This window comes from Triturus cristatus, chromosome 5_2 (genome assembly GCF_964204655.1).
Source record: "Triturus cristatus chromosome 5_2, aTriCri1.1, whole genome shotgun sequence".
Taxonomy (NCBI): domain Eukaryota; kingdom Metazoa; phylum Chordata; class Amphibia; order Caudata; family Salamandridae; genus Triturus; species Triturus cristatus.
In genome coordinates this window covers 576,844,458-576,864,212 of record NC_140588.1, presented here as the reverse complement: position 1 = coordinate 576,864,212, position 19,755 = coordinate 576,844,458, and the positions used below count along the sequence as shown (strand labels likewise).

General features: G+C 53.4%; 15 non-coding genes across 15 annotated transcripts; 6 read left to right on the top strand and 9 right to left on the bottom strand.

Annotated features, from left to right (window-relative positions):
* Positions 1-11: 11 nt before the first annotated feature.
* On the bottom strand, positions 12-94 carry TRNAL-UAA (transfer RNA leucine (anticodon UAA)). The gene has a single exon. It is a non-coding gene; the product is annotated as a tRNA-Leu (tRNA).
* Positions 95-1,039: 945 nt separating this feature from the next.
* On the top strand, positions 1,040-1,111 carry TRNAE-CUC (transfer RNA glutamic acid (anticodon CUC)). Its single transcript has one exon. It is a non-coding gene; the product is annotated as a tRNA-Glu (tRNA).
* A 1,126-nt stretch (positions 1,112-2,237) lies between these two features.
* On the bottom strand, positions 2,238-2,320 carry TRNAL-UAA (transfer RNA leucine (anticodon UAA)). The gene has a single exon. It is a non-coding gene; the product is annotated as a tRNA-Leu (tRNA).
* Positions 2,321-4,469: 2,149 nt separating this feature from the next.
* TRNAL-UAA (transfer RNA leucine (anticodon UAA)) lies at positions 4,470-4,552 on the bottom strand. Its single transcript has one exon. It is a non-coding gene; the product is annotated as a tRNA-Leu (tRNA).
* A 945-nt stretch (positions 4,553-5,497) lies between these two features.
* Positions 5,498-5,569, top strand: TRNAE-CUC (transfer RNA glutamic acid (anticodon CUC)). The gene has a single exon. It is a non-coding gene; the product is annotated as a tRNA-Glu (tRNA).
* A 1,126-nt stretch (positions 5,570-6,695) lies between these two features.
* TRNAL-UAA (transfer RNA leucine (anticodon UAA)) lies at positions 6,696-6,778 on the bottom strand. The gene has a single exon. It is a non-coding gene; the product is annotated as a tRNA-Leu (tRNA).
* A 945-nt stretch (positions 6,779-7,723) lies between these two features.
* TRNAE-CUC (transfer RNA glutamic acid (anticodon CUC)) lies at positions 7,724-7,795 on the top strand. The gene has a single exon. It is a non-coding gene; the product is annotated as a tRNA-Glu (tRNA).
* A 1,126-nt stretch (positions 7,796-8,921) lies between these two features.
* TRNAL-UAA (transfer RNA leucine (anticodon UAA)) lies at positions 8,922-9,004 on the bottom strand. Its single transcript has one exon. It is a non-coding gene; the product is annotated as a tRNA-Leu (tRNA).
* A 945-nt stretch (positions 9,005-9,949) lies between these two features.
* Positions 9,950-10,021, top strand: TRNAE-CUC (transfer RNA glutamic acid (anticodon CUC)). The gene has a single exon. It is a non-coding gene; the product is annotated as a tRNA-Glu (tRNA).
* A 1,126-nt stretch (positions 10,022-11,147) lies between these two features.
* Positions 11,148-11,230, bottom strand: TRNAL-UAA (transfer RNA leucine (anticodon UAA)). Its single transcript has one exon. It is a non-coding gene; the product is annotated as a tRNA-Leu (tRNA).
* A 2,143-nt stretch (positions 11,231-13,373) lies between these two features.
* TRNAL-UAA (transfer RNA leucine (anticodon UAA)) lies at positions 13,374-13,456 on the bottom strand. Its single transcript has one exon. It is a non-coding gene; the product is annotated as a tRNA-Leu (tRNA).
* Positions 13,457-14,401: 945 nt separating this feature from the next.
* Positions 14,402-14,473, top strand: TRNAE-CUC (transfer RNA glutamic acid (anticodon CUC)). Its single transcript has one exon. It is a non-coding gene; the product is annotated as a tRNA-Glu (tRNA).
* Positions 14,474-15,599: 1,126 nt separating this feature from the next.
* On the bottom strand, positions 15,600-15,682 carry TRNAL-UAA (transfer RNA leucine (anticodon UAA)). Its single transcript has one exon. It is a non-coding gene; the product is annotated as a tRNA-Leu (tRNA).
* Positions 15,683-17,831: 2,149 nt separating this feature from the next.
* Positions 17,832-17,914, bottom strand: TRNAL-UAA (transfer RNA leucine (anticodon UAA)). Its single transcript has one exon. It is a non-coding gene; the product is annotated as a tRNA-Leu (tRNA).
* Positions 17,915-18,859: 945 nt separating this feature from the next.
* On the top strand, positions 18,860-18,931 carry TRNAE-CUC (transfer RNA glutamic acid (anticodon CUC)). Its single transcript has one exon. It is a non-coding gene; the product is annotated as a tRNA-Glu (tRNA).
* The last annotated feature ends 824 nt before the right edge of the window (positions 18,932-19,755 follow it).

The window sequence follows — 19,755 nt, the reverse complement described above, 5'->3', positions numbered from 1 at the left end:
CTGAAAACCCATACCAGGGATGGGGCTCGAACCCATGCGGACAACTGTCCATTGGATCTTAAGTCCAACGCCTTAACCACTCGGCCACCCTGGTGAGACCCTAGGTCCTGCCTTACTCAGCTCCCTTTTCATGCTGGCTGCTCCAGCGCAGGCTGTCCAGCAAGAGGTGATTGCAGAGTAAAAAGGCTTTTGCAGGAGGATAAAGGTAATTGCTTATGACAAACACACTGTGTGACACCTAACTTTTCCCCACTCGTACTTTATGGGCAATCTATACAGTGGAGTTAGCTTAGTCACAATAAGGAAGTGAGCAAGGCAGGCTCACAAGAGCATCTCCTCCCTGGTGGTCTAGTGGCTAGGATTCGGCGCTTTCACCGCCGCGGCCCGGGTTCAATTCCCGGTCAGGGAAGATCCCTCTAAGACGTAGACGTGCGTAATTTGTCCACGCAGCTCAGCTTTTTTTAATCGAAGGTCCTTAAAAAGGCACCCCGACCTATAGACGAAAGCAGAGGAAAGGGGCTGGGTCCCCTGTGTCCCAGGTTGCTTTGCTCCCATTGCCCTCAGCCACCTTCATGCGCACGCAGTCCCCCACCCAGTCAGGTGCTCTATGTGGGCGTAAAGTGCAGTACCAGCTCATCAGAAAGGTAAATTGCTGGAAAACCCGGCTGCGATGTATACATCTACTTTGGAGCACTCTTCTCCCTTGCACTCTTGAATCGGTCATTCGCAATGTATTCTTCCAGCAAGCTGAATAACGAGGTAGGTGTGAGAAGGTGTACCAGCTGTCTTTGAGCTATCAGCGGCCACTAGGTGTCCCTCTTGTGATTTCCCGGGGATCCCGATTGTACAGGAATTCGTCGGTTCAGTAGCACGGGGGAGGGGATGGCCTGTGCTTGGAAGTGACAAACAGTCTGGTGGAATCATGAGTGTTTTTTCAAGTTCTGATTCATATTCGCTGTAGAATAAAATATGCTTTCAGCCCCCATGAGCTTTGTCACTAGGAGAGCAGTGTAGGAACTTTTGCTGTATGGCTGTGGGTTCCCTGGTGGTCTAGTGGTTAGGATTCGGCGCTCTCACCGCCGCGGCCCGGGTTCGATTCCCGGTCAGGGAACAGTCCTTCTTCTGCCCTTGAATGCTTTTCCTTCCCGCAGGTCAGGGCTTCTCAAAATGAATTTGCTTTTCTGACAAACAGTTTGCCTAGCATCCCGCAATCTGGCTCCTAATTTGATTTTCGCAAGGTTCCCTTTGAGTTGCTTTCCTCGGCGGGAGGAAAATCTCTTGTGCAAGGCTCTTGAGGAAGTGAGATTCTGTATTCCGAGGTGCGCTTCTTTTCGTAGGCTTCTGACCACATGGTGTGCGGCAGGAAGTCATCTTTGACAGGGACGCAGGCTTTGTCTCCAAATGGCATCCCGGACCCACTGCAACCCACCTTTTTGCTGAAACGGAAGTCTGGTTCAGGGTAAGAAAAAGCTGAGCTGCACGTACCGAAAGCAGCAGAGCCCAGCGGCGGAGAGGGTGTGGCCAGGGCTGTCTGATTTGCATAGTGACCAGTGGCATCTTGGGAATGTACAGGCTTTGGAGCCTAACGGGTGCTGCAGGGGTCTGCCTGGCCGGAGAAATGCCTGTCTGGCGCTCCCCTCAGGACACACGTGTCTTCCGTTCGAGCATGGAGGGTGAGGGACATGGGTCACCCTCATATACAGGGGTGTGGGCATAGGCAGGATGGGGCGTGGGGGACCCGTCAGGGCATTGCCCGTTTGGAAGCCCGTTCGGAAGGCAAGAGGAGGCGGAGGCGGAGGCGGGAATCTCTGCTCAATTTTTTCCCGAGGCCTGGGGACAAGCCTTTGCACATTTGATCCAGCCGGGCCTGCATCAGCAGATCCTGCTCCGATGGCAAGGGAGAGCCTGCAGGTGTAAATCAAAGAAAGGGGAGAAATCCGCAAGAGGCGGGTTAACAAATTCCAGTGGCAGGCCCATGTTCCCCAGGAAGCAAGTACTTCCTCCTGCTCCCTTCAGTGGGAAAAGACATAGGAGGTGTATTTCTCTAAGCAGGGGCTCTGCGTAGGTGGCACTGCATTGCTTTGGGAAGCATCCATGCTAAGTGCAGAGTAGCAGCAGACCCCACAGCTGAGACGTGAATTGGGACTGTTAAGGAAGGGCACTGGGAGGGTGAGGAGGGCAGAGGAAAATGCTTTAAAAAAGCATCTGCAAGTTCCTACACACCCGCTGAAAACCCATACCAGGGATGGGGCTCGAACCCATGCGGACAACTGTCCATTGGATCTTAAGTCCAACGCCTTAACCACTCGGCCACCCTGGTGAGACCCTAGGCCCTGCCTTACTCAGCTCCCTTTTCATGCTGGCTGCTCCAGCGCAGGCTGTCCAGCAAGAGGTGATTGCAGAGTAAAAAGGCTTTTGCAGGAGGATAAAGGTAATTGCTTATGACAAACACACTGTGTGACACCTAACTTTTCCCCACTCGTACTTTATGGGCAATCTATACAGTGGAGTTAGCTTAGTCACAATAAGGAAGTGAGCAAGGCAGGCTCACAAGAGCATCTCCTCCCTGGTGGTCTAGTGGCTAGGATTCGGCGCTTTCACCGCCGCGGCCCGGGTTCGATTCCCGGTCAGGGAAGATCCCTCTAAGACGTAGACGTGCGTAATTTGTCCACGCAGCTCAGCTTTTTTTAATCGAAGGTCCTTAAAAAGGCACCCCGACCTATAGACGAAAGCAGAGGAAAGGGGCTGGGTCCCCTGTGTCCCAGGTTGCTTTGCTCCCATTGCCCTCAGCCACCTTCATGCGCACGCAGTCCCCCACCCAGTCAGGTGCTCTATGTGGGCGTAAAGTGCAGTACCAGCTCATCAGAAAGGTAAATTGCTGGAAAACCCGGCTGCGATGTATACATCTACTTTGGAGCACTCTTCTCCCTTGCACTCTTGAATCGGTCATTCGCAATGTATTCTTCCAGCAAGCTGAATAACGAGGTAGGTGTGAGAAGGTGTACCAGCTGTCTTTGAGCTATCAGCGGCCACTAGGTGTCCCTCTTGTGATTTCCCGGGGATCCCGATTGTACAGGAATTCGTCGGTTCAGTAGCACGGGGGAGGGGATGGCCTGTGCTTGGAAGTGACAAACAGTCTGGTGGAATCATGAGTGTTTTTTCAAGTTCTGATTCATATTCGCTGTAGAATAAAATATGCTTTCAGCCCCCATGAGCTTTGTCACTAGGAGAGCAGTGTAGGAACTTTTGCTGTATGGCTCTGGGTTCCCTGGTGGTCTAGTGGTTAGGATTCGGCGCTCTCACCGCCGCGGCCTGGGTTCGATTCCCGGTCAGGGAACAGTCCTTCTTCTGCCCTTGAATGCTTTTCCTTCCCGCAGGTCAGGGCTTCTCAAAATGAATTTGCTTTTCTGACAAACAGTTTGCCTAGCATCCCGCAATCTGGCTCCTAATTTGATTTTCGCAAGGTTCCCTTTGAGTTGCTTTCCTCGGCGGGAGGAAAATCTCTTGTGCAAGGCTCTTGAGGAAGTGAGATTCTGTATTCCGAGGTGCGCTTCTTTTCGTAGGCTTCTGACCACATGGTGTGCGGCAGGAAGTCATCTTTGACAGGGCCGCAGGCTTTGTCTCCAAATGGCATCCCGGACCCACTGCAACCCACCTTTTTGCTGAAACGGAAGTCTGGTTCAGGGTAAGAAAAAGCTGAGCTGCACGTACCGAAAGCAGCAGAGCCCAGCGGCGGAGAGGGTGTGGCCAGGGCTGTCTGATTTGCATAGTGACCAGTGGCATCTTGGGAATGTACAGGCTTTGGAGCCTAACGGGTGCTGCAGGGGTCTGCCTGGCCGGAGAAATGCCTGTCTGGCGCTCCCCTCAGGACACACGTGTCTTCCGTTCGAGCATGGAGGGTGAGGGACATGGGTCACCCTCATATACAGGGGTGTGGGCATGGGCAGGATGGGGCGTGGGGGACCCGTCAGGGCATTGCCCGTTTGGAAGCCCGTTCGGAAGGCAAGAGGAGGCGGAGGCGGAGGCGGAGGCGGGAATCTCTGCTCAATTTTTTCCCGAGGCCTGGGGACAAGCCTTTGCACATTTGATCCAGCCGGGCCTGCATCAGCAGATCCTGCTCCGATGGCAAGGGAGAGCCTGCAGGTGTAAATCAAAGAAAGGGGAGAAATCCGCAAGAGGCGGGTTAACAAATTCCAGTGGCAGGCCCATGTTCCCCAGGAAGCAAGTACTTCCTCCTGCTACCTTCAGTGGGAAAAGACATAGGAGGTGTATTTCTCTAAGCAGGGGCTCTGCGTAGGTGGCACTGCATTGCTTTGGCAAACATCCATGCTAAGTGCAGAGTAGCAGCAGACCCCACAGCTGAGACGTGAATTGGGACTGTTAAGGAAGGGCACTGGGAGGGTGAGGAGGGCAGAGGAAAATGCTTTACAAAAGCATCTGCAAGTTCCTACACACCCACTGAAAACCCATACCAGGGATGGGGCTCGAACCCATGCGGACAACTGTCCATTGGATCTTAAGTCCAACGCCTTAACCACTCGGCCACCCTGGTGAGACCCTAGGTCCTGCCTTACTCAGCTCCCTTTTCATGCTGGCTGCTCCAGCGCAGGCTGTCCAGCAAGAGGTGATTGCAGAGTAAAAAGGCTTTTGCAGGAGGATAAAGGTAATTGCTTATGACAAACACACTGTGTGACACCTAACTTTTCCCCACTCGTACTTTATGGGCAATCTATACAGTGGAGTTAGCTTAGTCACAATAAGGAAGTGAGCAAGGCAGGCTCACAAGAGCATCTCCTCCCTGGTGGTCTAGTGGCTAGGATTCGGCGCTTTCACCGCCGCGGCCCGGGTTCAATTCCCGGTCAGGGAAGATCCCTCTAAGACGTAGACGTGCGTAATTTGTCCACGCAGCTCAGCTTTTTTTAATCGAAGGTCCTTAAAAAGGCACCCCGACCTATAGACGAAAGCAGAGGAAAGGGGCTGGGTCCCCTGTGTCCCAGGTTGCTTTGCTCCCATTGCCCTCAGCCACCTTCATGCGCACGCAGTCCCCCACCCAGTCAGGTGCTCTATGTGGGCGTAAAGTGCAGTACCAGCTCATCAGAAAGGTAAATTGCTGGAAAACCCGGCTGCGATGTATACATCTACTTTGGAGCACTCTTCTCCCTTGCACTCTTGAATCGGTCATTCGCAATGTATTCTTCCAGCAAGCTGAATAACGAGGTAGGTGTGAGAAGGTGTACCAGCTGTCTTTGAGCTATCAGCGGCCACTAGGTGTCCCTCTTGTGATTTCCCGGGGATCCCGATTGTACAGGAATTCGTCGGTTCAGTAGCACGGGGGAGGGGATGGCCTGTGCTTGGAAGTGACAAACAGTCTGGTGGAATCATGAGTGTTTTTTCAAGTTCTGATTCATATTCGCTGTAGAATAAAATATGCTTTCAGCCCCCATGAGCTTTGTCACTAGGAGAGCAGTGTAGGAACTTTTGCTGTATGGCTGTGGGTTCCCTGGTGGTCTAGTGGTTAGGATTCGGCGCTCTCACCGCCGCGGCCCGGGTTCGATTCCCGGTCAGGGAACAGTCCTTCTTCTGCCCTTGAATGCTTTTCCTTCCCGCAGGTCAGGGCTTCTCAAAATGAATTTGCTTTTCTGACAAACAGTTTGCCTAGCATCCCGCAATCTGGCTCCTAATTTGATTTTCGCAAGGTTCCCTTTGAGTTGCTTTCCTCGGCGGGAGGAAAATCTCTTGTGCAAGGCTCTTGAGGAAGTGAGATTCTGTATTCCGAGGTGCGCTTCTTTTCGTAGGCTTCTGACCACATGGTGTGCGGCAGGAAGTCATCTTTGACAGGGCCGCAGGCTTTGTCTCCAAATGGCATCCCGGACCCACTGCAACCCACCTTTTTGCTGAAACGGAAGTCTGGTTCAGGGTAAGAAAAAGCTGAGCTGCACGTACCGAAAGCAGCAGAGCCCAGCGGCGGAGAGGGTGTGGCCAGGGCTGTCTGATTTGCATAGTGACCAGTGGCATCTTGGGAATGTACAGGCTTTGGAGCCTAACGGGTGCTGCAGGGGTCTGCCTGGCCGGAGAAATGCCTGTCTGGCGCTCCCCTCAGGACACACGTGTCTTCCGTTCGAGCATGGAGGGTGAGGGACATGGGTCACCCTCATATACAGGGGTGTGGGCATGGGCAGGATGGGGCGTGGGGGACCCGTCAGGGCATTGCCCGTTTGGAAGCCCGTTCGGAAGGCAAGAGGAGGCGGAGGCGGAGGCGGGAATCTCTGCTCAATTTTTTCCCGAGGCCTGGGGACAAGCCTTTGCACATTTGATCCAGCCGGGCCTGCATCAGCAGATCCTGCTCCGATGGCAAGGGAGAGCCTGCAGGTGTAAATCAAAGAAAGGGGAGAAATCCGCAAGAGGCGGGTTAACAAATTCCAGTGGCAGGCCCATGTTCCCCAGGAAGCAAGTACTTCCTCCTGCTACCTTCAGTGGGAAAAGACATAGGAGGTGTATTTCTCTAAGCAGGGGCTCTGCGTAGGTGGCACTGCATTGCTTTGGCAAACATCCATGCTAAGTGCAGAGTAGCAGCAGACCCCACAGCTGAGACGTGAATTGGGACTGTTAAGGAAGGGCACTGGGAGGGTGAGGAGGGCAGAGGAAAATGCTTTACAAAAGCATCTGCAAGTTCCTACACACCCACTGAAAACCCATACCAGGGATGGGGCTCGAACCCATGCGGACAACTGTCCATTGGATCTTAAGTCCAACGCCTTAACCACTCGGCCACCCTGGTGAGACCCTAGGTCCTGCCTTACTCAGCTCCCTTTTCATGCTGGCTGCTCCAGCGCAGGCTGTCCAGCAAGAGGTGATTGCAGAGTAAAAAGGCTTTTGCAGGAGGATAAAGGTAATTGCTTATGACAAACACACTGTGTGACACCTAACTTTTCCCCACTCGTACTTTATGGGCAATCTATACAGTGGAGTTAGCTTAGTCACAATAAGGAAGTGAGCAAGGCAGGCTCACAAGAGCATCTCCTCCCTGGTGGTCTAGTGGCTAGGATTCGGCGCTTTCACCGCCGCGGCCCGGGTTCAATTCCCGGTCAGGGAAGATCCCTCTAAGACGTAGACATGCGTAATTTGTCCACGCAGCTCAGCTTTTTTTAATCGAAGGTCCTTAAAAAGGCACCCCGACCTATAGACGAAAGCAGAGGAAAGGGGCTGGGTCCCCTGTGTCCCAGGTTGCTTTGCTCCCATTGCCCTCAGCCACCTTCATGCGCACGCAGTCCCCCACCCAGTCAGGTGCTCTATGTGGGCGTAAAGTGCAGTACCAGCTCATCAGAAAGGTAAATTGCTGGAAAACCCGGCTGCGATGTATACATCTACTTTGGAGCACTCTTCTCCCTTGCACTCTTGAATCGGTCATTCGCAATGTATTCTTCCAGCAAGCTGAATAACGAGGTAGGTGTGAGAAGGTGTACCAGCTGTCTTTGAGCTATCAGCGGCCACTAGGTGTCCCTCTTGTGATTTCCCGGGGATCCCGATTGTACAGGAATTCGTCGGTTCAGTAGCACGGGGGAGGGGATGGCCTGTGCTTGGAAGTGACAAACAGTCTGGTGGAATCATGAGTGTTTTTTCAAGTTCTGATTCATATTCGCTGTAGAATAAAATATGCTTTCAGCCCCCATGAGCTTTGTCACTAGGAGAGCAGTGTAGGAACTTTTGCTGTATGGCTGTGGGTTCCCTGGTGGTCTAGTGGTTAGGATTCGGCGCTCTCACCGCCGCGGCCCGGGTTCGATTCCCGGTCAGGGAACAGTCCTTCTTCTGCCCTTGAATGCTTTTCCTTCCCGCAGGTCAGGGCTTCTCAAAATGAATTTGCTTTTCTGACAAACAGTTTGCCTAGCATCCCGCAATCTGGCTCCTAATTTGATTTTCGCAAGGTTCCCTTTGAGTTGCTTTCCTCGGCGGGAGGAAAATCTCTTGTGCAAGGCTCTTGAGGAAGTGAGATTCTGTATTCCGAGGTGCGCTTCTTTTCGTAGGCTTCTGACCACATGGTGTGCGGCAGGAAGTCATCTTTGACAGGGCCGCAGGCTTTGTCTCCAAATGGCATCCCGGACCCACTGCAACCCACCTTTTTGCTGAAACGGAAGTCTGGTTCAGGGTAAGAAAAAGCTGAGCTGCACGTACCGAAAGCAGCAGAGCCCAGCGGCGGAGAGGGTGTGGCCAGGGCTGTCTGATTTGCATAGTGACCAGTGGCATCTTGGGAATGTACAGGCTTTGGAGCCTAACGGGTGCTGCAGGGGTCTGCCTGGCCGGAGAAATGCCTGTCTGGCGCTCCCCTCAGGACACACGTGTCTTCCGTTCGAGCATGGAGGGTGAGGGACATGGGTCACCCTCATATACAGGGGTGTGGGCATGGGCAGGATGGGGCGTGGGGGACCCGTCAGGGCATTGCCCGTTTGGAAGCCCGTTCGGAAGGCAAGAGGAGGCGGAGGCGGAGGCGGGAATCTCTGCTCAATTTTTTCCCGAGGCCTGGGGACAAGCCTTTGCACATTTGATCCAGCCGGGCCTGCATCAGCAGATCCTGCTCCGATGGCAAGGGAGAGCCTGCAGGTGTAAATCAAAGAAAGGGGAGAAATCCGCAAGAGGCGGGTTAACAAATTCCAGTGGCAGGCCCATGTTCCCCAGGAAGCAAGTACTTCCTCCTGCTACCTTCAGTGGGAAAAGACATAGGAGGTGTATTTCTCTAAGCAGGGGCTCTGCGTAGGTGGCACTGCATTGCTTTGGCAAACATCCATGCTAAGTGCAGAGTAGCAGCAGACCCCACAGCTGAGACGTGAATTGGGACTGTTAAGGAAGGGCACTGGGAGGGTGAGGAGGGCAGAGGAAAATGCTTTACAAAAGCAAATGCAAGTTCCTACACACCCACTGAAAACCCATACCAGGGATGGGGCTCGAACCCATGCGGACAACTGTCCATTGGATCTTAAGTCCAACGCCTTAACCACTCGGCCACCCTGGTGAGACCCTAGGTCCTGCCTTACTCAGCTCCCTTTTCATGCTGGCTGCTCCAGCGCAGGCTGTCCAGCAAGAGGTGATTGCAGAGTAAAAAGGCTTTTGCAGGAGGATAAAGGTAATTGCTTATGACAAACACACTGTGTGACACCTAACTTTTCCCCACTCGTACTTTATGGGCAATCTATACAGTGGAGTTAGCTTAGTCACAATAAGGAAGTGAGCAAGGCAGGCTCACAAGAGCATCTCCTCCCTGGTGGTCTAGTGGCTAGGATTCGGCGCTTTCACCGCCGCGGCCCGGGTTCAATTCCCGGTCAGGGAAGATCCCTCTAAGACGTAGACGTGCGTAATTTGTCCACGCAGCTCAGCTTTTTTTAATCGAAGGTCCTTAAAAAGGCACCCCGACCTATAGACGAAAGCAGAGGAAAGGGGCTGGGTCCCCTGTGTCCCAGGTTGCTTTGCTCCCATTGCCCTCAGCCACCTTCATGCGCACGCAGTCCCCCACCCAGTCAGGTGCTCTATGTGGGCGTAAAGTGCAGTACCAGCTCATCAGAAAGGTAAATTGCTGGAAAACCCGGCTGCGATGTATACATCTACTTTGGAGCACTCTTCTCCCTTGCACTCTTGAATCGGTCATTCGCAATGTATTCTTCCAGCAAGCTGAATAACGAGGTAGGTGTGAGAAGGTGTACCAGCTGTCTTTGAGCTATCAGCGGCCACTAGGTGTCCCTCTTGTGATTTCCCGGGGATCCCGATTGTACAGGAATTCGTCGGTTCAGTAGCACGGGGGAGGGGATGGCCTGTGCTTGGAAGTGACAAACAGTCTGGTGGAATCATGAGTGTTTTTTCAAGTTCTGATTCATATTCGCTGTAGAATAAAATATGCTTTCAGCCCCCATGAGCTTTGTCACTAGGAGAGCAGTGTAGGAACTTTTGCTGTATGGCTGTGGGTTCCCTGGTGGTCTAGTGGTTAGGATTCGGCGCTCTCACCGCCGCGGCCCGGGTTCGATTCCCGGTCAGGGAACAGTCCTTCTTCTGCCCTTGAATGCTTTTCCTTCCCGCAGGTCAGGGCTTCTCAAAATGAATTTGCTTTTCTGACAAACAGTTTGCCTAGCATCCCGCAATCTGGCTCCTAATTTGATTTTCGCAAGGTTCCCTTTGAGTTGCTTTCCTCGGCGGGAGGAAAATCTCTTGTGCAAGGCTCTTGAGGAAGTGAGATTCTGTATTCCGAGGTGCGCTTCTTTTCGTAGGCTTCTGACCACATGGTGTGCGGCAGGAAGTCATCTTTGACAGGGCCGCAGGCTTTGTCTCCAAATGGCATCCCGGACCCACTGCAACCCACCTTTTTGCTGAAACGGAAGTCTGGTTCAGGGTAAGAAAAAGCTGAGCTGCACGTACCGAAAGCAGCAGAGCCCAGCGGCGGAGAGGGTGTGGCCAGGGCTGTCTGATTTGCATAGTGACCAGTGGCATCTTGGGAATGTACAGGCTTTGGAGCCTAACGGGTGCTGCAGGGGTCTGCCTGGCCGGAGAAATGCCTGTCTGGCGCTCCCCTCAGGACACACGTGTCTTCCGTTCGAGCATGGAGGGTGAGGGACATGGGTCACCCTCATATACAGGGGTGTGGGCATGGGCAGGATGGGGCGTGGGGGACCCGTCAGGGCATTGCCCGTTTGGAAGCCCGTTCGGAAGGCAAGAGGAGGCGGAGGCGGAGGCGGGAATCTCTGCTCAATTTTTTCCCGAGGCCTGGGGACAAGCCTTTGCACATTTGATCCAGCCGGGCCTGCATCAGCAGATCCTGCTCCGATGGCAAGGGAGAGCCTGCAGGTGTAAATCAAAGAAAGGGGAGAAATCCGCAAGAGGCGGGTTAACAAATTCCAGTGGCAGGCCCATGTTCCCCAGGAAGCAAGTACTTCCTCCTGCTCCCTTCAGTGGGAAAAGACATAGGAGGTGTATTTCTCTAAGCAGGGGCTCTGCGTAGGTGGCACTGCATTGCTTTGGGAAGCATCCATGCTAAGTGCAGAGTAGCAGCAGACCCCACAGCTGAGACGTGAATTTGGACTGTTAAGGAAGGGCACTGGGAGGGTGAGGAGGGCAGAGGAAAATGCTTTAAAAAAGCATCTGCAAGTTCCTACACACCCGCTGAAAACCCATACCAGGGATGGGGCTCGAACCCATGCGGACAACTGTCCATTGGATCTTAAGTCCAACGCCTTAACCACTCGGCCACCCTGGTGAGACCCTAGGCCCTGCCTTACTCAGCTCCCTTTTCATGCTGGCTGCTCCAGCGCAGGCTGTCCAGCAAGAGGTGATTGCAGAGTAAAAAGGCTTTTGCAGGAGGATAAAGGTAATTGCTTATGACAAACACACTGTGTGACACCTAACTTTTCCCCACTCGTACTTTATGGGCAATCTATACAGTGGAGTTAGCTTAGTCACAATAAGGAAGTGAGCAAGGCAGGCTCACAAGAGCATCTCCTCCCTGGTGGTCTAGTGGCTAGGATTCGGCGCTTTCACCGCCGCGGCCCGGGTTCGATTCCCGGTCAGGGAAGATTCCTCTAAGACGTAGACGTGCGTAATTTGTCCACGCAGCTCAGCTTTTTTTAATCGAAGGTCCTTAAAAAGGCACCCCGACCTATAGACGAAAGCAGAGGAAAGGGGCTGGGTCCCCTGTGTCCCAGGTTGCTTTGCTCCCATTGCCCTCAGCCACCTTCATGCGCACGCAGTCCCCCACCCAGTCAGGTGCTCTATGTGGGCGTAAAGTGCAGTACCAGCTCATCAGAAAGGTAAATTGCTGGAAAACCCGGCTGCGATGTATACATCTACTTTGGAGCACTCTTCTCCCTTGCACTCTTGAATCGGTCATTCGCAATGTATTCTTCCAGCAAGCTGAATAACGAGGTAGGTGTGAGAAGGTGTACCAGCTGTCTTTGAGCTATCAGCGGCCACTAGGTGTCCCTCTTGTGATTTCCCGGGGATCCCGATTGTACAGGAATTCGTCGGTTCAGTAGCACGGGGGAGGGGATGGCCTGTGCTTGGAAGTGACAAACAGTCTGGTGGAATCATGAGTGTTTTTTCAAGTTCTGATTCATATTCGCTGTAGAATAAAATATGCTTTCAGCCCCCATGAGCTTTGTCACTAGGAGAGCAGTGTAGGAACTTTTGCTGTATGGCTCTGGGTTCCCTGGTGGTCTAGTGGTTAGGATTCTGCGCTCTCACCGCCGCGGCCCGGGTTCGATTCCGGGTCAGGGAACAGTCCTTCTTCTGCCCTTGAATGCTTTTCCTTCCCGCAGCTCAGGGCTTCTCAAAATGAATTTGCTTTTCTGACAAACAGTTTGCCTAGCATCCCGCAATCTGGCTCCTAATTTGATTTTCGCAAGGTTCCCTTTGAGTTGCTTTCCTCGGCGGGAGGAAAATCTCTTGTGCAAGGCTCTTGAGGAAGTGAGATTCTGTATTCCGAGGTGCGCTTCTTTTCGTAGGCTTCTGACCACATGGTGTGCGGCAGGAAGTCATCTTTGACAGGGACGCAGGCTTTGTCTCCAAATGGCATCCCGGACCCACTGCAACCCACCTTTTTGCTGAAACGGAAGTCTGGTTCAGGGTAAGAAAAAGCTGAGCTGCACGTACCGAAAGCAGCAGAGCCCAGCGGCGGAGAGGGTGTGGCCAGGGCTGTCTGATTTGCATAGTGACCAGTGGCATCTTGGGAATGTACAGGCTTTGGAGCCTAACGGGTGCTGCAGGGGTCTGCCTGGCCGGAGAAATGCCTGTCTGGCGCTCCCCTCAGGACACACGTGTCTTCCGTTCGAGCATGGAGGGTGAGGGACATGGGTCACCCTCATATACAGGGGTGTGGGCATGGGCAGGATGGGGCGTGGGGGACCCGTCAGGGCATTGCCCGTTTGGAAGCCCGTTCGGAAGGCAAGAGGAGGCGGAGGCGGAGGCGGGAATCTCTGCTCAATTTTTTCCCGAGGCCTGGGGACAAGCCTTTGCACATTTGATCCAGCCGGGCCTGCATCAGCAGATCCTGCTCCGATGGCAAGGGAGAGCCTGCAGGTGTAAATCAAAGAAAGGGGAGAAATCCGCAAGAGGCGGGTTAACAAATTCCAGTGGCAGGCCCATGTTCCCCAGGAAGCAAGTACTTCCTCCTGCTACCTTCAGTGGGAAAAGACATAGGAGGTGTATTTCTCTAAGCAGGGGCTCTGCGTAGGTGGCACTGCATTGCTTTGGCAAACATCCATGCTAAGTGCAGAGTAGCAGCAGACCCCACAGCTGAGACGTGAATTGGGACTGTTAAGGAAGGGCACTGGGAGGGTGAGGAGGGCAGAGGAAAATGCTTTACAAAAGCATCTGCAAGTTCCTACACACCCACTGAAAACCCATACCAGGGATGGGGCTCGAACCCATGCGGACAACTGTCCATTGGATCTTAAGTCCAACGCCTTAACCACTCGGCCACCCTGGTGAGACCCTAGGTCCTGCCTTACTCAGCTCCCTTTTCATGCTGGCTGCTCCAGCGCAGGCTGTCCAGCAAGAGGTGATTGCAGAGTAAAAAGGCTTTTGCAGGAGGATAAAGGTAATTGCTTATGACAAACACACTGTGTGACACCTAACTTTTCCCCACTCGTACTTTATGGGCAATCTATACAGTGGAGTTAGCTTAGTCACAATAAGGAAGTGAGCAAGGCAGGCTCACAAGAGCATCTCCTCCCTGGTGGTCTAGTGGCTAGGATTCGGCGCTTTCACCGCCGCGGCCCGGGTTCAATTCCCGGTCAGGGAAGATCCCTCTAAGACGTAGACATGCGTAATTTGTCCACGCAGCTCAGCTTTTTTTAATCGAAGGTCCTTAAAAAGGCACCCCGACCTATAGACGAAAGCAGAGGAAAGGGGCTGGGTCCCCTGTGTCCCAGGTTGCTTTGCTCCCATTGCCCTCAGCCACCTTCATGCGCACGCAGTCCCCCACCCAGTCAGGTGCTCTATGTGGGCGTAAAGTGCAGTACCAGCTCATCAGAAAGGTAAATTGCTGGAAAACCCGGCTGCGATGTATACATCTACTTTGGAGCACTCTTCTCCCTTGCACTCTTGAATCGGTCATTCGCAATGTATTCTTCCAGCAAGCTGAATAACGAGGTAGGTGTGAGAAGGTGTACCAGCTGTCTTTGAGCTATCAGCGGCCACTAGGTGTCCCTCTTGTGATTTCCCGGGGATCCCGATTGTACAGGAATTCGTCGGTTCAGTAGCACGGGGGAGGGGATGGCCTGTGCTTGGAAGTGACAAACAGTCTGGTGGAATCATGAGTGTTTTTTCAAGTTCTGATTCATATTCGCTGTAGAATAAAATATGCTTTCAGCCCCCATGAGCTTTGTCACTAGGAGAGCAGTGTAGGAACTTTTGCTGTATGGCTGTGGGTTCCCTGGTGGTCTAGTGGTTAGGATTCGGCGCTCTCACCGCCGCGGCCCGGGTTCGATTCCCGGTCAGGGAACAGTCCTTCTTCTGCCCTTGAATGCTTTTCCTTCCCGCAGGTCAGGGCTTCTCAAAATGAATTTGCTTTTCTGACAAACAGTTTGCCTAGCATCCCGCAATCTGGCTCCTAATTTGATTTTCGCAAGGTTCCCTTTGAGTTGCTTTCCTCGGCGGGAGGAAAATCTCTTGTGCAAGGCTCTTGAGGAAGTGAGATTCTGTATTCCGAGGTGCGCTTCTTTTCGTAGGCTTCTGACCACATGGTGTGCGGCAGGAAGTCATCTTTGACAGGGCCGCAGGCTTTGTCTCCAAATGGCATCCCGGACCCACTGCAACCCACCTTTTTGCTGAAACGGAAGTCTGGTTCAGGGTAAGAAAAAGCTGAGCTGCACGTACCGAAAGCAGCAGAGCCCAGCGGCGGAGAGGGTGTGGCCAGGGCTGTCTGATTTGCATAGTGACCAGTGGCATCTTGGGAATGTACAGGCTTTGGAGCCTAACGGGTGCTGCAGGGGTCTGCCTGGCCGGAGAAATGCCTGTCTGGCGCTCCCCTCAGGACACACGTGTCTTCCGTTCGAGCATGGAGGGTGAGGGACATGGGTCACCCTCATATACAGGGGTGTGGGCATGGGCAGGATGGGGCGTGGGGGACCCGTCAGGGCATTGCCCGTTTGGAAGCCCGTTCGGAAGGCAAGAGGAGGCGGAGGCGGAGGCGGGAATCTCTGCTCAATTTTTTCCCGAGGCCTGGGGACAAGCCTTTGCACATTTGATCCAGCCGGGCCTGCATCAGCAGATCCTGCTCCGATGGCAAGGGAGAGCCTGCAGGTGTAAATCAAAGAAAGGGGAGAAATCCGCAAGAGGCGGGTTAACAAATTCCAGTGGCAGGCCCATGTTCCCCAGGAAGCAAGTACTTCCTCCTGCTCCCTTCAGTGGGAAAAGACATAGGAGGTGTATTTCTCTAAGCAGGGGCTCTGCGTAGGTGGCACTGCATTGCTTTGGGAAGCATCCATGCTAAGTGCAGAGTAGCAGCAGACCCCACAGCTGAGACGTGAATTTGGACTGTTAAGGAAGGGCACTGGGAGGGTGAGGAGGGCAGAGGAAAATGCTTTAAAAAAGCATCTGCAAGTTCCTACACACCCGCTGAAAACCCATACCAGGGATGGGGCTCGAACCCATGCGGACAACTGTCCATTGGATCTTAAGTCCAACGCCTTAACCACTCGGCCACCCTGGTGAGACCCTAGGCCCTGCCTTACTCAGCTCCCTTTTCATGCTGGCTGCTCCAGCGCAGGCTGTCCAGCAAGAGGTGATTGCAGAGTAAAAAGGCTTTTGCAGGAGGATAAAGGTAATTGCTTATGACAAACACACTGTGTGACACCTAACTTTTCCCCACTCGTACTTTATGGGCAATCTATACAGTGGAGTTAGCTTAGTCACAATAAGGAAGTGAGCAAGGCAGGCTCACAAGAGCATCTCCTCCCTGGTGGTCTAGTGGCTAGGATTCGGCGCTTTCACCGCCGCGGCCCGGGTTCGATTCCCGGTCAGGGAAGATCCCTCTAAGACGTAGACGTGCGTAATTTGTCCACGCAGCTCAGCTTTTTTTAATCGAAGGTCCTTAAAAAGGCACCCCGACCTATAGACGAAAGCAGAGGAAAGGGGCTGGGTCCCCTGTGTCCCAGGTTGCTTTGCTCCCATTGCCCTCAGCCACCTTCATGCGCACGCAGTCCCCCACCCAGTCAGGTGCTCTATGTGGGCGTAAAGTGCAGTACCAGCTCATCAGAAAGGTAAATTGCTGGAAAACCCGGCTGCGATGTATACATCTACTTTGGAGCACTCTTCTCCCTTGCACTCTTGAATCGGTCATTCGCAATGTATTCTTCCAGCAAGCTGAATAACGAGGTAGGTGTGAGAAGGTGTACCAGCTGTCTTTGAGCTATCAGCGGCCACTAGGTGTCCCTCTTGTGATTTCCCGGGGATCCCGATTGTACAGGAATTCGTCGGTTCAGTAGCACGGGGGAGGGGATGGCCTGTGCTTGGAAGTGACAAACAGTCTGGTGGAATCATGAGTGTTTTTTCAAGTTCTGATTCATATTCGCTGTAGAATAAAATATGCTTTCAGCCCCCATGAGCTTTGTCACTAGGAGAGCAGTGTAGGAACTTTTGCTGTATGGCTCTGGGTTCCCTGGTGGTCTAGTGGTTAGGATTCTGCGCTCTCACCGCCGCGGCCCGGGTTCGATTCCCGGTCAGGGAACAGTCCTTCTTCTGCCCTTGAATGCTTTTCCTTCCCGCAGCTCAGGGCTTCTCAAAATGAATTTGCTTTTCTGACAAACAGTTTGCCTAGCATCCCGCAATCTGGCTCCTAATTTGATTTTCGCAAGGTTCCCTTTGAGTTGCTTTCCTCGGCGGGAGGAAAATCTCTTGTGCAAGGCTCTTGAGGAAGTGAGATTCTGTATTCCGAGGTGCGCTTCTTTTCGTAGGCTTCTGACCACATGGTGTGCGGCAGGAAGTCATCTTTGACAGGGACGCAGGCTTTGTCTCCAAATGGCATCCCGGACCCACTGCAACCCACCTTTTTGCTGAAACGGAAGTCTGGTTCAGGGTAAGAAAAAGCTGAGCTGCACGTACCGAAAGCAGCAGAGCCCAGCGGCGGAGAGGGTGTGGCCAGGGCTGTCTGATTTGCATAGTGACCAGTGGCATCTTGGGAATGTACAGGCTTTGGAGCCTAACGGGTGCTGCAGGGGTCTGCCTGGCCGGAGAAATGCCTGTCTGGCGCTCCCCTCAGGACACACGTGTCTTCCGTTCGAGCATGGAGGGTGAGGGACATGGGTCACCCTCATATACAGGGGTGTGGGCATGGGCAGGATGGGGCGTGGGGGACCCGTCAGGGCATTGCCCGTTTGGAAGCCCGTTCGGAAGGCAAGAGGAGGCGGAGGCGGAGGCGGAGGCGGGAATCTCTGCTCAATTTTTTCCCGAGGCCTGGGGACAAGCCTTTGCACATTTGATCCAGCCGGGCCTGCATCAGCAGATCCTGCTCCGATGGCAAGGGAGAGCCTGCAGGTGTAAATCAAAGAAAGGGGAGAAATCCGCAAGAGGCGGGTTAACAAATTCCAGTGGCAGGCCCATGTTCCCCAGGAAGCAAGTACTTCCTCCTGCTCCCTTCAGTGGGAAAAGACATAGGAGGTGTATTTCTCTAAGCAGGGGCTCTGCGTAGGTGGCACTGCATTGCTTTGGGAAGCATCCATGCTAAGTGCAGAGTAGCAGCAGACCCCACAGCTGAGACGTGAATTGGGACTGTTAAGGAAGGGCACTGGGAGGGTGAGGAGGGCAGAGGAAAATGCTTTAAAAAAGCATCTGCAAGTTCCTACACACCCGCTGAAAACCCATACCAGGGATGGGGCTCGAACCCATGCGGACAACTGTCCATTGGATCTTAAGTCCAACGCCTTAACCACTCGGCCACCCTGGTGAGACCCTAGGCCCTGCCTTACTCAGCTCCCTTTTCATGCTGGCTGCTCCAGCGCAGGCTGTCCAGCAAGAGGTGATTGCAGAGTAAAAAGGCTTTTGCAGGAGGATAAAGGTAATTGCTTATGACAAACACACTGTGTGACACCTAACTTTTCCCCACTCGTACTTTATGGGCAATCTATACAGTGGAGTTAGCTTAGTCACAATAAGGAAGTGAGCAAGGCAGGCTCACAAGAGCATCTCCTCCCTGGTGGTCTAGTGGCTAGGATTCGGCGCTTTCACCGCCGCGGCCCGGGTTCGATTCCCGGTCAGGGAAGATCCCTCTAAGACGTAGACGTGTGTAATTTGTCCACGCAGCTCAGCTTTTTTTAATCGAAGGTCCTTAAAAAGGCACCCCGACCTATAGACGAAAGCAGAGGAAAGGGGCTGGGTCTCCTGTGTCCCAGGTTGCTTTGCTCCCATTGCCCTCAGCCACCTTCATGCGCACGCAGTCCCCCACCCAGTCAGGTGCTCTATGTGGGCGTAAAGTGCAGTACCAGCTCATCAGAAAGGTAAATTGCTGGAAAACCCGGCTGCGATGTATACATCTACTTTGGAGCACTCTTCTCCCTTGCACTCTTGAATCGGTCATTCGCAATGTATTCTTCCAGCAAGCTGAATAACGAGGTAGGTGTGAGAAGGTGTACCAGCTGTCTTTGAGCTATCAGCGGCCACTAGGTGTCCCTCTTGTGATTTCCCGGGGATCCCGATTGTACAGGAATTCGTCGGTTCAGTAGCACTGGGGAGGGGATGGCCTGTGCTTGGAAGTGACAAACAGTCTGGTGGAATCATGAGTGTTTTTTCAAGTTCTGATTCATATTCGCTGTAGAATAAAATATGCTTTCAGCCCCCATGAGCTTTGTCACTAGGAGAGCAGTGTAGGAACTTTTGCTGTATGGCTGTGGGTTCCCTGGTGGTCTAGTGGTTAGGATTCGGCGCTCTCACCGCCGCGGCCCGGGTTCGATTCCCGGTCAGGGAACAGTCCTTCTTCTGCCCTTGAATGCTTTTCCTTCCCGCAGGTCAGGGCTTCTCAAAATGAATTTGCTTTTCTGACAAACAGTTTGCCTAGCATCCCGCAATCTGGCTCCTAATTTGATTTTCGCAAGGTTCCCTTTGAGTTGCTTTCCTCGGCGGGAGGAAAATCTCTTGTGCAAGGCTCTTGAGGAAGTGAGATTCTGTATTCCGAGGTGCGCTTCTTTTCGTAGGCTTCTGACCACATGGTGTGCGGCAGGAAGTCATCTTTGACAGGGCCGCAGGCTTTGTCTCCAAATGGCATCCCGGACCCACTGCAACCCACCTTTTTGCTGAAACGGAAGTCTGGTTCAGGGTAATAAAAAGCTGAGCTGCACGTACCGAAAGCAGCAGAGCCCAGCGGCGGAGAGGGTGTGGCCAGGGCTGTCTGATTTGCATAGTGACCAGTGGCATCTTGGGAATGTACAGGCTTTGGAGCCTAACGGGTGCTGCAGGGGTCTGCCTGGCCGGAGAAATGCCTGTCTGGCGCTCCCCTCAGGACACACGTGTCTTCCGTTCGAGCATGGAGGGTGAGGGACATGGGTCACCCTCATATACAGGGGTGTGGGCATGGGCAGGATGGGGCGTGGGGGACCCGTCAGGGCATTGCCCGTTTGGAAGCCCGTTCGGAAGGCAAGAGGAGGCGGAGGCGGAGGCGGGAATCTCTGCTCAATTTTTTCCCGAGGCCTGGGGACAAGCCTTTGCACATTTGATCCAGCCGGGCCTGCATCAGCAGATCCTGCTCCGATGGCAAGGGAGAGCCTGCAGGTGTAAATCAAAGAAAGGGGAGAA